We start from the raw sequence: 15,759 nt of genomic DNA on the forward strand, positions 1-15,759 counted from the left end.
CTGATGGTCTCCTAAAGTTTCACTACACTGAAAACATGGACTGTGAAATAAACACAAGTACTTTTTATAAGTTGGTAGTCACTTGTGTTGCAATCACCTACATGTAATGCATTGATTTTTTGAAAATTGCTTTTACGACTTTTCTCGTCATCTGTGGTTTTCATAAAATTTACTAAAACACTGTCGATGTGGTTTTCTTTGTATTCATCCTGCTTGGGGTTCGCTGAGCTTCTTCAATCTGTAAGTTTGGGAAATTTTTAGTTACTATTCCTTCAAAAATTTTCTTCGTTCCATTTTCTCTCCTTTCCTTCTAGAACTCTTAACTACTCACGTTAGAAATATTTAGATGGTCCCATAGGTCACTTAGCCCCTATTCTATTCACTTTCCTCTCCCCAATTCCAAACTTTGTCTGTGTTCTTCAGATAGGATAGTTCCTAATGATCTGTCTTTATGTTCATTTATTTTTACATCAACTCCTATCTTCTCTGTTAATTCCTTCTCTTAAATGTTTTTAGTTATTTTATTTTTCATTTCTAAAATTTTCATTTGGTTCTTTTGCATGCTTTGGTTTTTTCTGTTGATATCTCCTATTTGTCTATCAATTATATTTTCCTTTCTTTTCTTGAACATGGTTTTAATAGCTGTTTGACAATCTTTTTTTTGCTAACTTCAACATCTGGGGAATCTTCAAGTCACTCTTCACTGATTGTCTATGAGTTATGTTTTTTCTTCTGTCTAGTAATTTTGGATTTTATTCAAGATATTATAAATGATACATTGTAGAGATTCTGGATTCTGTTTTATTCTCCCAAAGAGTTTCAAGTGTTTGTTTTAATGGTGAGTCAACAAGACCTGCCCTCACACTCCAAAATCAAATATTCCTGCAATTGGCAAGAGCTGAAATCTCTGCTTTTTTTTTCCCTTATCCTTGGCTGAACTACTTGGATCTGTTCCACATGTGTAGTTTAGGGATCACCCAGAAATTTCAGCAGAGTTTGTGTGCAGAATTCTATGTGTAGGGTCTTTTGGAGAATTTGAGGCTATCTTTTGGTAACCACTCCTTTTTGAAATTTCTCCCTCAGCTTATAGTTGCTATGGTCACTTTAAATTCTTCCATCTGGTTTCTTCAAGTCAGTAAGACTGCGAGCTTCTTGGAGTTGTAGCTAACCTGTCTGTGCCAACCTAGGACTACTTGTAAGTAAAAAGCTAAAATACAGGAAACACACAGAGCTGTTCCCTCCAACCCACTACAGACTCCTCCACAGTACCTGCCTGCTTTCAGTCACTTTCAAGTGCCTCCAGGTTGTTTTTTGCATCTCGTTGAGGAGTGTTGGTCCCAAGGGAGCTTTCCACATCATTACTAGAGCAGAATCTCCTAAGTACTTTTTAAAAAATTATATTTGATTTAATGTATCTATGTCTTTAAAAAAAAGGAGAGGATCTTTTTACTTTAAGCCTTAAAAGATAATTCTTTATTAGCTTCATTTTTCAACTTATTTTATTTTATTTTTTTCAGTGCTGGAGAATGTAACATGCTAGGCAAACCACTCTATTGCTGAACTACATCCAAAGCCCTTCTTCATTTTTTTGGACTGAAAATTTTTATTTTAAGATAATAAATTCATATGCAGTTATAAGAAATAATGGAGATCCCACATACCCTTTGCCCAGTTTTCCATGATGGGAAGATATTGCAAAACTACAGTATAATATCAAGACAGGACATTAACATTGACATTAACATAGTCAAGTTACAGAACATTTGCTTCACAAGAATCCCTCAAGTTGCCTTTTTATAGTTACATTCACTTTCTTCCTGCTTTAACCTACTCCTTAACCCCTAGCAACTGCTACTCACTTCTCCATTTCTATGATTTTATTATTTAAAAAACATGACATATGGAATCACACAGCATGTAACTTTTTAGATTTGGTTTTTGTCACGTAGCATGATTCTCACAATGCATCCAGGTTGCTGTACGTTTCAACTTGTTCCTTTTTATTTATGAGCAATATTCCAAACTATTGATAGATGTACCATAATTATTTAACCATTCGTTCATTGGGGGTTGTCTGCTCCTCTCCCCAGTTTTTAACGATTATAAGTAAATTTGCTATGAAAACTGATGTTCAGAATTTTGTGTGAACATGAGTCTTCATGTGTCTGTAATAAATACCCTGAGTGTAAAAGCTGGCTTGTATGGTAGTTGCATGCTTTCTATCTTAGAAAACTTTGTTTTCCAGAGTGGTTATATCATTTTATATTCCCTCCAGCAATGTGCAAGTAATCCAGTTGGTCATCCTCATCAGTATTTGATGGCATTGCTATATTTGATTTTAGCCATTCTGAGAGGTGTGCCACGATAGCTTGTTGTGATTTTGTAACAGTCGTCCACTTTATGCTTTGAATGTAGCCCTCTGCCACTGTAATTTATTTTTAAAATGGACATGTTTCTTTCTCTTCCTCTCTCCCTGCTCCTCCCTAATCTCTCCCCCTCCCTAATCTCAGGGGAAATAGGATTACCTTTCTTCCCCAACCTAGGCAGAGTTATCTGTCTCTGAGGACACACCCACCATAGGAACAAAGTAATCCAGACTTTGGGGATGATACCAGAAGATCTCAGAAATAGATTATCTCCCAAATTAACCAGTGAATTACAAATTCCAATAGAGAACAGGTGAAATGTAGCCTTTGAATCACTTTTAAAAAGTCTCCTGTTCCTGCTAATGGGTAGAATCACAGCCTCTGGGATAAGAGTCCCTTGTGTTTCTCCTTTGCTAGCAAAGCAATAAATCTTTTTTCTCTAAACCATGTCCTCTTCATTGGGTTGGCATCAAGGACAAGGACCAAGCTTTTAGCAACACTGCAACTCTAAAACCTTGTGTTGAAAAGGCTATCTTTCCTCTACTGAATTGCTTTTACACCTTTGTCATATCAGTTGGCCATATTTTTTTTAAATATTTATTTTTTAGTTCTAGGTGGACACAATATCTTTATTTTATTTTTATGTGGTGCTGAGAATCGAACCCAGTGCTTCACACAGGCTAGGCGAGCGCGCTACCACTTGAGCCACATCCCCAGCCCAGTTGGGCATATTGGGGGGGGCCTATTTCTGAGTTCTCAACAGAAGTTGAAATGTCTATCCCTCCACCATATCACCCTGTGATCAGTGCAGCAATGTGGTAAGTTTTTGGTAGACCAATCCCTCTCATTTTATTCTTTTATAAAATTGCCTTATTCTGCATCCCTCACCCCTCCTCCCTCCCTTCCTTCCTTTCCCTGTGGTGTTGGGGATCAAACCCAGGATTTTGCCAATTCTAGGTAAATGCTCTGGCACTTAGCTACATCCCCAGCCCCTTTCTTTATATTTACAAAAAAATCTTGCTGGGATTTTAATAGAAATTGTTTTAAACTGTTTATCAATATGGGGAAAATTAATATCTTTAGCATATTGTCTTCCAATCTATAAGCACAGTATTTCTCTTCATTTATTTAGATTTTCTTTGATTTTTTTTTTTTTTTGCTCAGCATTGTGTACTTTTCAACATACAATTCCTGTGCATGTTTTGTTAGATTTTACTTTTTTTTTCTCTTGGTAGTACTATAAATGGCATTGCATATTCAAATTTCAGTGTCTGTGTTCATTGATCATAGCATATGGAAATAGAAATGCAATGTTGTTTTTTTTTTTAAAGAGAGAGAGAGAGGGAGAGAGAGAATTTTAATATTTATTTTTTAGTTTTCTGCAGACACAACATCTTTGTTTTGTATGTGGTGCTGAGGATCGAACCCGGGCCGCACGCATGCCAGGCGAGCACGCTACCGCTTGAGCCACATCCCCAGCCCGCTCTATGTTCTTATGTTCACCTTGTTTCCTGAAATCTTGCTGAGCAACTTATTCATTCTAGAGGGTTTTGTTTTTGTGGTCTTTTCTTTTTTAAAAGATTCCTTGGGATTTTCCACTTACACTTAAGAACAGTTTTGCTTTTCCTTCTATGGCTTTTTTTGGAGGGTGGTACCGGAGATTGAACTCAGGGGCACTCTACCACCTAGGCACATCCCCAACCCTATTTTGTATTTTTTTTTTTTTATAGAGACAGGTCTTACTGAGTTCCTCCTCTCTTGCTTTTGCTGAAGCTGGCTTCGAACTTGCAATCCTTCCGTCCCAGACTCCTGAGCCACTGGGATTACTTTTATTTCCCCCCCACCACCCATTGTGCTGACTGAAACTTCTAAAGCTATGTTAATAAGAGTGATGACAGCAGACATCCTTGACTGTTCCCAGTCATGAGATAAGAGTCAGTCTTCTACCATTAAGTGAAATGTTAGTTGTAGATTTCCTGTAGATAACATTTATCAAGCTAGGAAGTTTCCCTCCAATCTTATTTTTCTGAGAGTTTTTTTTTTCTTTTTAATTAGTAGGTACTCAATTTTCTCAAATGAATTTTCTGCATATTTAATATGATCATGATATATTTCTTCTTTAGCCTATTAATATGGTAGATTTTGCTGATTGCTCTTTACATATGAAACCAGCCTTACATCCTTGAAATAAACCCCACCTAGTCATAGTATGTAATTCTTGTTATATGTTGCTGAATTCTATTTGCTAATATTTTGTTGAGAATTTCTTGCTTCTTTATTCATGAGGAATTGAAAAACCAGCCTCTACCTCAGAGCAAAGCCTGTCCAAGGAGACATCACCTTTGTCCTTGGAAAGACCCACAGAGCACTCCTAGGCACATCCCCACCCTGCTAAGTTGTTTACCTACAAATAACAGGAGAGATCTGCTGCTATCTACAAATAACAGGAGAGATCTGCTGCAGCCAGGTGTCCCTGACTCAGTCAGGCTAGGTGGGGATCCATAGCAACCCCCTAGCAGCCACCAATCAGCATGAGACAGGAAAAATACCTGGGATGCCAGATGACCCTCCCAGTAGTTTATGGTGGTTGATAACGTGTTGAGAAACCATGTAGTTCAGCACGAACACCCCTTTTGGCTTAAACCAATCAGTTCAAACGAATCCCCCTCTTGTACTGACCAATCACCCCTACCCAACTTGTTCCCGCCAGTGAATGTGCTAATCATGTTTTAGAGTTGTTATTTGATTTTCCCGCGGTGTCTGATGATTTGCTAAGAGATGCTATGATGTATGTGGGGGTCCCCGCCTTCTCCAAAGAATGTATAAAACTGCTGCAAACCCTGGGCTCCAGGCCTCTCAGCATCACCAGTTGCTGTGTGTGTTCCCAGAGGACCGAGCTAGCTCACAATAAACACCTCTTTGCTGTTTACATCCATCTTGGTCTCTGGTGGTCTTTTTGGGGGTCCCGAATTCGAGCATAACAGAATATGGGCTTACATAATCTTTATCTATTTTTTGCATCAGGAATAGTGTCCTTGTAAGTTGAGTTGGGAGGTATCTCTTCTATTATCTTGAAAAAATTGTGTAGAATTGATATTAATTCTTTAAACATTTGTTAGAATCTCTGGTAAAGGATACAAGCCTGCATATGACTTTTGCTGTGAATTTTAAAATTATGTACTCAATTTCCTTAATAATTATAAAGCTATTAAAATTATCAGTTTTATATTTGCTGAATTTTTAAGGAATTGGTTCACTTTATCTAAGTTGTCAAATTTGTATTAATGGTATTTCTTTTTTTTTTAATATTTATTTTTTAGTTTTTCGGCAGACACAACATCTTTGGTTTTTTTTTGTATGTGGTGCCGAGGATCAAACCCGGGCCGCATGCATGTCAGGCGAGCGCGCTACCACTTGAGCCACATCCCAAGCCCTAAAGGTATTTCTTAATTGTCCTTTTTTTTTTTTTTTTTTTGGTCTATAGAGTCTGTAGCAATATTCCCCACTTCATTTATGATATTGTTGATTTTGTATTCTCTATTGTTTTTTGTGCAGCTTTATTAGAGATTTCTTTTCAAAGAACCAGATCTTGATTTCATTGGTTTTCTCCATTGTTTTTCTGTTTTAAATTTCACTGACCTATGCTTAAGTCATTATCATTCTAGTTGTTTTGGGTTAATTTGCTTTTCTTCTTCAGGATAGTTTAAGGAGGAGCTTTAACTACTGATTTGACACTTGCCCTCTTTTTGAATATATGCACTTAGTACCATGAATTTTCCTATCAAGATTGCTTTATCAGTACCCCACATGTTTTTATATGTTGTAGTTTTCATTTTCATTAAGAATTGTATGTTTTAAAAATTTCATTTGAGGCTTCCTTTTTCACAGAGTTTATTTAGAAGGGCACAAATAAGTTTTCATATGTCTGGAGATTTTCCTTTTAGTTTCCTGCTGTTTAGTTTTATTCCAAAATGGTCAGAAAAGACATTCTGTAGTATTCTTTCTTTTAAATTTTCTTAAGGTTTGTGTTTTCACCCATGATATGGTATATTTGACCATATTCTCTGGGTATTTGAAGAGAATAAACATAATGTTGATATTGGGTGGAGTGTTTTGTGAAAGTTAATGAGGTTCTGTTGATTGATGGTATTGAGTTTATCCATCTCCTTGTTGACTTTCTGCCTAGGTGTTCTATCATTGGTTAAGAGTGTTAAAAGTCTTCAACTGTAATTATGGATTTGTTTATCTCTGCTTTATTAACTTTTTCTTCTCACATTTTGAGGCTACATTGTTAGGAATATACAAGTAATAATACCATGTTTTGATTTTAAAATGACTGATTTTCCACTATACAATGCTGCCGAAGTCTGGCTGGGCACAAATAACCGAGCTGCCACAAAGCCTTGTTGGTTCAAACAGCCTCTTTATTCCCGAACTCTCACCGGCACTCTACACACACTTCCTTTGAACACACTCCCTCCACCAGGCTCCGGGTGCCAATTCTCTCAGAACCCCGAAAGAACTCAATGGGAACTCCAAAGTAGCAAGGCAGCAGGATCCGCCCTAATCCTGGAGCCACCCTATTCCCCCCCCAGGATCCGCCCTAATGGCAGAGCCACCCTAATCCCGGAGCAGGGTCACCTTTCAACCATTCCCTCTAGCAAAATGCCAGGTGTCATTCCTACTAAACTGTGGCTCTCAACACAATGCCCCTCACTGTCTTTTAAATTTTTCTTTCCTCCAAATTCTGTTTTGATATTGATGTAACCATTCTTACTTTACTATTATTTTTGGGGGGTGGGGTGGGGTGGGTATGGAGATTGAACTCAGGGACATGATGACCACATTCCAGCCCTGTTTTGTATTTTATTTAGAGACAGGGGCTCTCTGAGTTGGTTAGCGCCTCACTTTTGCTGAGTCTGGCTTTGAACTTGAAATCTTCCTGTCTCAGCCTCTTGAGCCACTGAGATTACAGGCGTGCTCCACTGCACTGCTTTCCTTCTATTGATGTTTTCATGATCTATCTATGCAATATATACACATATATGTACTATCCAGTATTATTTCATATGTAGTACATTTCTTGTGAACAGTATATGGTTGCGTTGTTTTCAAAAATTAACTCTGAAAAATCTCTGCTCTTTAATTGGTATATTTAGACCATTTATGTTTAATATATTATTTATATGTTAAGACTTAAGTCTGCCACCTTATTTGGGGGTTCTCCCCTCCTTATTTTCTCTCTTATTTTTTTTCTGCCTTCCTGTGGATTATTTGAATATACAGCCTTAGATTCCTAACATAATCTCTAGATAGAATTTAATTTTATGGTTTTAGTAGCTGATTAACAGCATATAGCTCTATATTTACTGACTATCTCATAAGGATGCTCAGAGTTTACTTTTGATTACAAGGGAGGATGTTTTGAAGAATTACCCAAAATTTAGAAATAAGGCAAAAAGATGATTATGGGACGCTATTTTGATTATGTGATTTAAGGATCATCAACTCTGTAGGGAAATGGACTTTTTTCATGGGATTAGCTACTAGACATTCTATAATTGTATAAAATAGATAAGCAATGATGATTTTCTATTAGTAGAAAAGATAATTATAAAGGATGTGGTCTGCTGGTCCTCTGGGACATTAACCAGCTATGTACAAAGATGATTATAGTTTCTAAGAATAATGTTTGAGATGGGGAGACAGAAACACAGTTGAGCATAGGCCAATCACATTATTGGTAGAGAATCAGGTGAAGACCCATGAACTCTGAGAGCTTCTACAAACCCAAACCCCATTCCCCACATGAACAAGACACATTACAGCCTAATATTTGATCCTGGATTTTCATGAATCTCTTTTATTCCTCTTACTTGAGTCATCTCAGACAGGTTTCTGTTTTTCTTTTTCTGTAACCTGAACTGTCTTCTAGATACCACAGGCTTGAGATTTCTGAAGCTACTGTATAAGTATCTGCTGCTGGTCAAATGACAAGATTTCAGCCTTTTATCTTTGTCTTTCTGGAATCTCCAGAGGTAATCCTGTGATTAACAATGATTCATTCTAACCAACTGGTACTTATTTATTTATATTTCTAATTTTTTTTTTTTTTTAAATACGGTCTTGGTATGTTGTACAGGCTGGTCTGGAACTGGTCATGAACTTTCCTATTGCTCTATTTTTTGCTCCTACTTCAGCCTCCTGAGTAGCTGGTACTATCAGCATGTGCCATCACACCCTGATCAAATTGTGTTTAAAAGTCACTTTCCAGGGGCTGGGGTTGTGGCTCAGTGGTAGAGTGCTTGCATCACACATATGAGGCACTGGGTTTGATTCTCTGAACCACATAAAAATAAATAAATTAATTAAAGGTATTGTGTCCATCTACAATAAAAAATATTAAAAAAAAAAAAAAAGTCACTTTCCAGGCTGGGGACGTTGTGGCTCGGTGGTAGAGCACTTGCCTAGAATGCTTGAGGCCCTGGGATCAATCTGAATCACAGGAAAAAAAAAAAAAGCTTATTTCCCTATTCTTCTGACATAAAACATAGACTGCTATGGGATGACACTTTCTCTAACTTCTATGAATGTGACTGTGTTTAGAAAAGGTGTCTTTTGGAATATAATTAAATTTAAGGATCTTGAGATGAGGTCATCCCCAAATCCAAAGAGCCCCAAATCCCTTGACAATTGTGTTATGTTCGAATTCGGAACCCCCAAAAGACCACCAGAGACCAGTATTGATATAAGCAGCAAAGAGGTGTTTATTGCCAGCTAGCTCGGTCCTCCACGCACACACACAGCAACTGGTGACGCTTAGAGGCCCCAAGTCCAGGGTTTGCAGCAGTTTTATTCACTCTTTGGGGAAGGCAGGGACTTCACATACATCATAGCATCTCTTAGCAAATCATCACACACCATGGGAAAATCATAAAACATGTTGTTCACTGGCGGGAACAAGTTGGGTTGTAAGGGTCCCGCGAAACATCGGAGAAAGAGACCACCAAGTGACCACTCATGCAATTGGCAGAAGGGGGTTTTATTGAACCAGCATGCTGGGGCTCCGTGCCCACTCAAGAAGGGAAAGCAGCCCAGAGCCCCGAGCAGGGGCTGAGCACTGCTTAAGTACACTTTTTGGGGAGGGCGGAGGGCTTTGTATACATCAGAACAAATCATCATGAGGCGCGGGAAAATTGAACAACAACTCCTAAACATGATTAGTTCATTCATTGGCGGGAACAGGTCAGGCTGGAGTGATAGGTCATTCCTAAGGAGGGGGTTACATTTAAACTGATTGGTCCAGGCCCTGCAATGCCTACGTGCGACCACACAGAGCCCTTATTAAACAACCAAATAGTCAGGGGAAATATTTACTGGGCAGTTGTAAGCATTGTCTTAACAGCTACAGAAATTTCAGGTTTTGCAGGTAGCATAGAAACCTAACAATACCTAATCCTTTACATTTTAACTCAGACCTTGCAGCTTAGAAACTTTACAACACCCGGTCTTTTACCCTTTAACTTTTACGCTTTAACTTCAATTTCTTTTACCCTTACAGGGTAAGGGTGATTGGTTAGTACAAGAGGGGAATTTGTTTGAACTGATTGGTTTAAGCCACGAGGGGAGTACGTGCTGAAGTACTTGGCTTCCCAACATGTTATCAAACACCATAAACTACTGGGAGGGTCATCTGGCATCCCAGGTATTTCCCTGTCTCATGCTGATTGGTGGCTGCTAGGGGGTTGCTATGGATCCCCACCTAGCCTGAGTCAGGGACACCTGGGGCCACAGACCTCTCCTGTTATTTGTAGATAAACAACTCAGCAGGGTGGGTATGTGCCTAGGAGTGCTCTGTGGGTCTTTCCAAGGACAAGGGTCACACCCCCTTCCGTAGGACAGGCCTTGAGGTAGAAGCTGCTGTTATATTTTGTGTTTTATTCAGAGACAGGGTTTCACTGAGTTGTGTGCCTTGCTTTTGCTGAGACTGGCTTTGAACTCACGATCCTCCTGCCTCAGTCTCCAGAACCACTGGCATTACAGGTGAGTGCCACCATGCCCAGCTTCATAGCTCTTTTATTTAATGCCTAAAGAAGTAGTTAATTCTCAATTATAATTCCAGGAAGGATAAGTTCTGACATTTGGAATAGACTCATTCTGTGTACCTCTCAAAAACATCCCTTTTTAAATCTTTTTTTTTTTTTTTTAGAGAGAGAGAGAGTTTTTAATATTTATTTTTTAGTTATCGGTGGACACAACATCTTTGTTTGTATGTGGTGCTGAGGATCAAACCCGGGCCGCACGCATGCCAGGAGAGTGCGCTACCGCTTGAGCCACATCCTCAGCCCTCATAAACATCCCTTTGTATCAAATATTCCTTAGTGTTCTAAGAATCTAACTCAGATTGATTATCCTGTCAAGGTCATTTCCCTTCATCCTAAGTGACCCTCACCAATGGAGAGGGATGCCTGCTTTCGCAAGGCTTGATTTCTATACACCTGGATGTTTTTCTGGATGTTTTTGTCACATTTCTTCCTGATGGCCCATCATGTAAATACATATTTGAGGGTGTAGAGATTATGTGCCATGATGGTGAAACATAATTATTTTTATTTTTTAAAAAATCACAACCCTTATACTGTTATAGTGATAAGAAACTATGAAAACTATGAATTATGATGACTTTAAAAGGTATTAATAATTAGATCACATTTCTTCTCTTCTCTGGAAAGCTGGGAGAGGGTGGGATTAGAATGTGTTCTCTTTACCGTCAACATCTTTAACCAGACCTCATAAGTCTTTATGAAAAAGTTTTTTTTGGTAGGTTTTAAAAAAATACTATGGTAAAATTCACATATCAGCACCAGGCATGGTGGCACACACCTGTAATCCCAGCGGCTCGGGAGGCTGAGACAGGAGGATCACGAGTTTAAAGCCAGCCTCAGCAATGGTGAGGCGCTAAGCGAGACCCTGTCTCTAAATAAAATACAAAATAGGGTTGGGGATGTGGCTCTATGTTTGAGTGCCCCTGAGTTCAATCCCTGATACCAATAAAAAAAAATCACATGTCATAAAAATGACCATTTTACCTTTTTAAGTATACAATTCAGTAACAGGGAGTACATTCACAAGGTTGTAGACCATATCACTATACATTTCCAGAACTTTTTCATGATCCCAAACAGAATCTCTGTATCCATTAGACAATAATCCCTAATTCCTCTTCCGCTCCACTTTTATCCTACTTTCTATCTCAATGAATTTGCCCATTCTAGGCACCGCATGTAAGTGGAATCAAACAATAGTTGTCCTTATGTGTCTGGTTTATTGTACTTAGCTAAATGTTTTTAAGTTTCACCCACATTATATTATGCATCAGAACTTCATGTCTTTTTAAGACTGAATAGTAGTTCATTGTATGCATATTATAAATTTATTTTTATTCATTTATCTGTGATGAACACTTGGATTATTTCTGTTAGTTATTATGAACAATTCTGCTGTGAACACTGGTGTACAAGTATCTGCTTGAGTTCCTGTCTTCAAATATTTTGAGTATATACCTAAAGAAAGAATTGCTTTTCCCTGGGGCCCCTCACCAATATTTTACATTTCATTCACTCCAGAAATTAAACAATCTTCAAATGATTCTAAGTCTCCTTTTGGATAATAGTTAAACTTCCTTTCTCTGCAATGATTCTTTTCCCAAAGAGTTGCTTAAAAGGAAAAATATTTGAGGAAGAAATCAATGACTCTGGTAAGCCACAACTAAGACAAATGCAAAGGACAGAGGGTTTTCACAACTTGTTTTGAGTACACTCCAGTTGTTCCCAAAGGGGGAGATGATCAGATTAAAAATAAACAAATAACTCTTAGGTAAATATGAACAAAAATTCTGCCAAGTGCAATTTTTTTTTTTTAAGTTAGAGGGGAGTTACAGATGATTTAAAAAAAATGGGCAGACTTAAATTTTAGTTGTAATTTATCTTCCTTAATGTTAAAACTGACTGATTCAGTAATTAAAGCTTGAATTTACCTTATCCAAGGTACTTAACAGGGCCTGGAGTATAGCCCAATGGCACAGCTCTTGCCTAATATACATAAGGCCATGCACAAGACCTGGGTTCCATCCCAGGCACCACAGGGGAAAAAGGAAAAAGCCTTAAAAGTATTTAACACCTGCAGTTATGTACTTCACAATGGACAATGCTCATCCAAGAAAAAAGCAAGTATTTTCTCTAAAGATGGCCAGATTTGCATTCATTTTCCCATAGTCCTCTCTCTAATCAGGTATTGGATGTCAGCAAACTGACCTACCTAAGACACTGTTGACATATAATCAAAAGCAAACATACTGATATGGTTCTTGGGCTAGTACTTGTGAACTGAGCCTGGGTGGTAAAGGACTGGGCCCTCCCACCGAGTGGCTTCTGGTAATGGAAGCATAACTTGCGGCCTTTTAGGTTTCTTGCCTTTATGCATCCTGAAAGCAGGCACAGCAGAGGTAAATCTATAATTAGGGGGTTATTTAAAATAGAGATTTATGACCTGACAAACTGCCACCTGTCTGTACATGCCACAGTGAAAACTCTTTCCAGCCCTTTGTCTCCAGGGGTGTCTAGTCTATTCTAGGTCTCTGGTTTCCACTGGCTGCTGGGTTCATATTACTCTGTCTGAGCAGGGTGTGTGGACTGAGGTGTGTGCATAGCTACCCCGACATTAGCATTGTATTGAAATCTCATTTAAAAATGATACATCTTTCTCCATGTTGCATTCTTTGTCCTAAAACCAGTCATCCTGATAAAGTTTGACTTTAGCTCACCTCACTATACAAGTATTGAATGCTCAGAACCTTAAGGTCAAGTTTCAGACAACAGAAAATAGAATTCTTTGTGCAAGGTGAATAAAAGCTACAGGAAAATACATGACAATCCTTAAAATTCGTAACAGCTCAAGCAATTCAAAGCTCTGTAACAGGAGAGTGATATTTTAGAATGCTTAACACATTTAAGAGGGCTTGGTGGCACACACCTGTAATCCCAGCAACTGGGGAGGTTGCAGCAGGTGGATTGCAAGTTCAAAGCCAGCGTGGGCAAGGTAGGAAACCCTGTCTCAAAATAAAACATGAAAAGGGCTGGGGACAGGGGTAGTACCCCTGGATTCAATCCCCAGTACTGAAAAAAATAAAAAATTTGCTTGCAATCATTTTAGTTGGTAGTAAGTATTTACTGAGTACTTGTTGTATTTACAGCCTTTATATCAAATCCTGCCTGTATACATCAGGCATGTGTTTATAAAATGTCATTCCCTGTTATCTGCTGCTGAAGCCTGGGCCTCACTCTTTACCCACACACTGATTTTCCACCCATGCTTACTCACTGTGTGTCTTTCATTCAAAATAAAAATATATACCAGTGTATGATTAATACAGTGACTTAAAACCTTGAATTCCCATTTATTGGACCATGTAAATGAAATGCATATTTCACACTATATATACTTGCAGGATACATTCTTTTCAAGACTTATTTATTTTTGTATGGGGGCTTGAACTCAGGGTCACTCAACCACTGAGCCACATCCCTAGTCCTTTTTTTGTATTTTACAAAATTTTTTGTATATTTTACACTAAAAATATAAAAGATACCCAAGTGCTCATATTTACCACTTTTCTATATTTGCTTCATACTGGTTTTATTTTTAATGAAAGCATTTATGATAGAGTCGAAGGTCCCACCCTCCCCTCTTTCCTCTCAGTAAACCTCTCCTCTTTGACCATGTTTTTGAAACTTTCACAACTTACATTGTATTTATTTATTTTTATATTTATTTTTTAGTTTTCGGTGGACACAACATCTTTGTTTGTATGTGGTGCTGAGGATCGAACCCAGGTCACACGTATGCCAGGCAAGCGCGCTACCGCTTGAGCCACATCCCCAGCCCACAACTTACATTTTATTATTATTTTTGGCACTGGGGATTGAACTCAAGGGTACTCAGCCACTGGGCCACATCCCAAGCCCTATTTTGTATTTTATTTAGAGACAGGGTTTCACTGAGTTGCTTAGTGCCTTGCAGTTGCTGAGGCTGGCTTTGAACCTGCGATTCTCCTGTCTCAACCTCCCAAGCCGCTGGGATTATAGGCCACTATGCCTAGCCTAACATTAGTTTTTTAACTAATGAGTACCTCTTTCATTTCCTCGCTCTTAATCTTGCTTCTGCTTTTCATCTTTTACTTTTCTTCTCAGAAGTGATCACACCTAAAATTGTCTTATGTGTTTATTTCTTCTCCTCCCACAGACTGTAAAGGGTCTGGACTTTGCCTTCTGAGTACTCAGAACCTGTCTGGCTTATTAGCCTTCAATACTCTTGACTCTTGACGGAATGAAAAAATGCAGGTCCATCTGTATATGACTCACCACCGCACATTCTCTAAGGCAGTACCTTGGTCCTTCACAGCACAGCAAGAGATACATTTTATATAAAGTCACACACTTATACACAAAAGTGAAAGAAAAGTTTCAGGATACAACACTCACACTGCTCTCATATTCTATTTCACTGCAAAGACAGAAATACAAATGCTGCAGGATTCCACTTATGTAAAGTATCCAAAATAGTCAGTTTTACAAAATTGAAATGGAATAGTAGTTATCTAGGGCTGGAGAGAGAGAGGGAAGTGAGGAGTTACTACTAATCATCAGGCATAAACTTTCAGTTAAGTAAGATGGATAAATTTTAGAGATCTGCTTTTCAACACTGTAACTATAGTTAACAAAACAGTATACTTACAAATTTCTTAGGAGGGTAGATTTCATGTTAAGTGTTTCTTACCAACCACAATAAAATAAAACTACTAAGGTAAATGAACACACACACACACACACACACACACACAGAATGATATAGAAAAATATGCTAGTTGCAAACTACTGAATTGATGTCACAATCCACCAACAGATTCAAACCTATTCTAGAAAAAACAGTTCTAGTTATATATCTTGAAATGCTGTTGCTGGGTTTTTACTAAATATTTCGGAATTGTTCTCTAATATTAAAAAAAATTACAGTACTAACATTATTGTGAGACTTGCTTGAATCCTTACTCAAACTTCGTTTTATCAGACTTTATAGCTTTGCCAGTCAGAGCAAAACTGTATCTCCTTGTTTTAAGTTTTCATTTTCCTGATTACTAAAAAGAGTACATGTCTTTTTTAAAAAGATCAAAGAGCTTGGGCTGGTGTTGTGGCTCAGTAGTAGAGCAATCACCTAGCAAGTGGGAGGCCCTGGGTTGGACCCTCAGCACCACACATAATAAAATAAAGGTACTGTATCCAACTACAACTAAAAAATAAATATTCTTAAAAAAGAATCAGAGAGCTTATCTTTAAAA

Source organism: Marmota monax, unplaced genomic scaffold (genome assembly GCF_021218885.2).
Source record: "Marmota monax isolate L192 unplaced genomic scaffold, Marmota_monax_Labrador192_F-V1.1 WCK01_AAM20220418_F8-fsc00007, whole genome shotgun sequence".
In the NCBI taxonomy this organism is placed as follows: Eukaryota; Metazoa; Chordata; class Mammalia; order Rodentia; family Sciuridae; genus Marmota; species Marmota monax.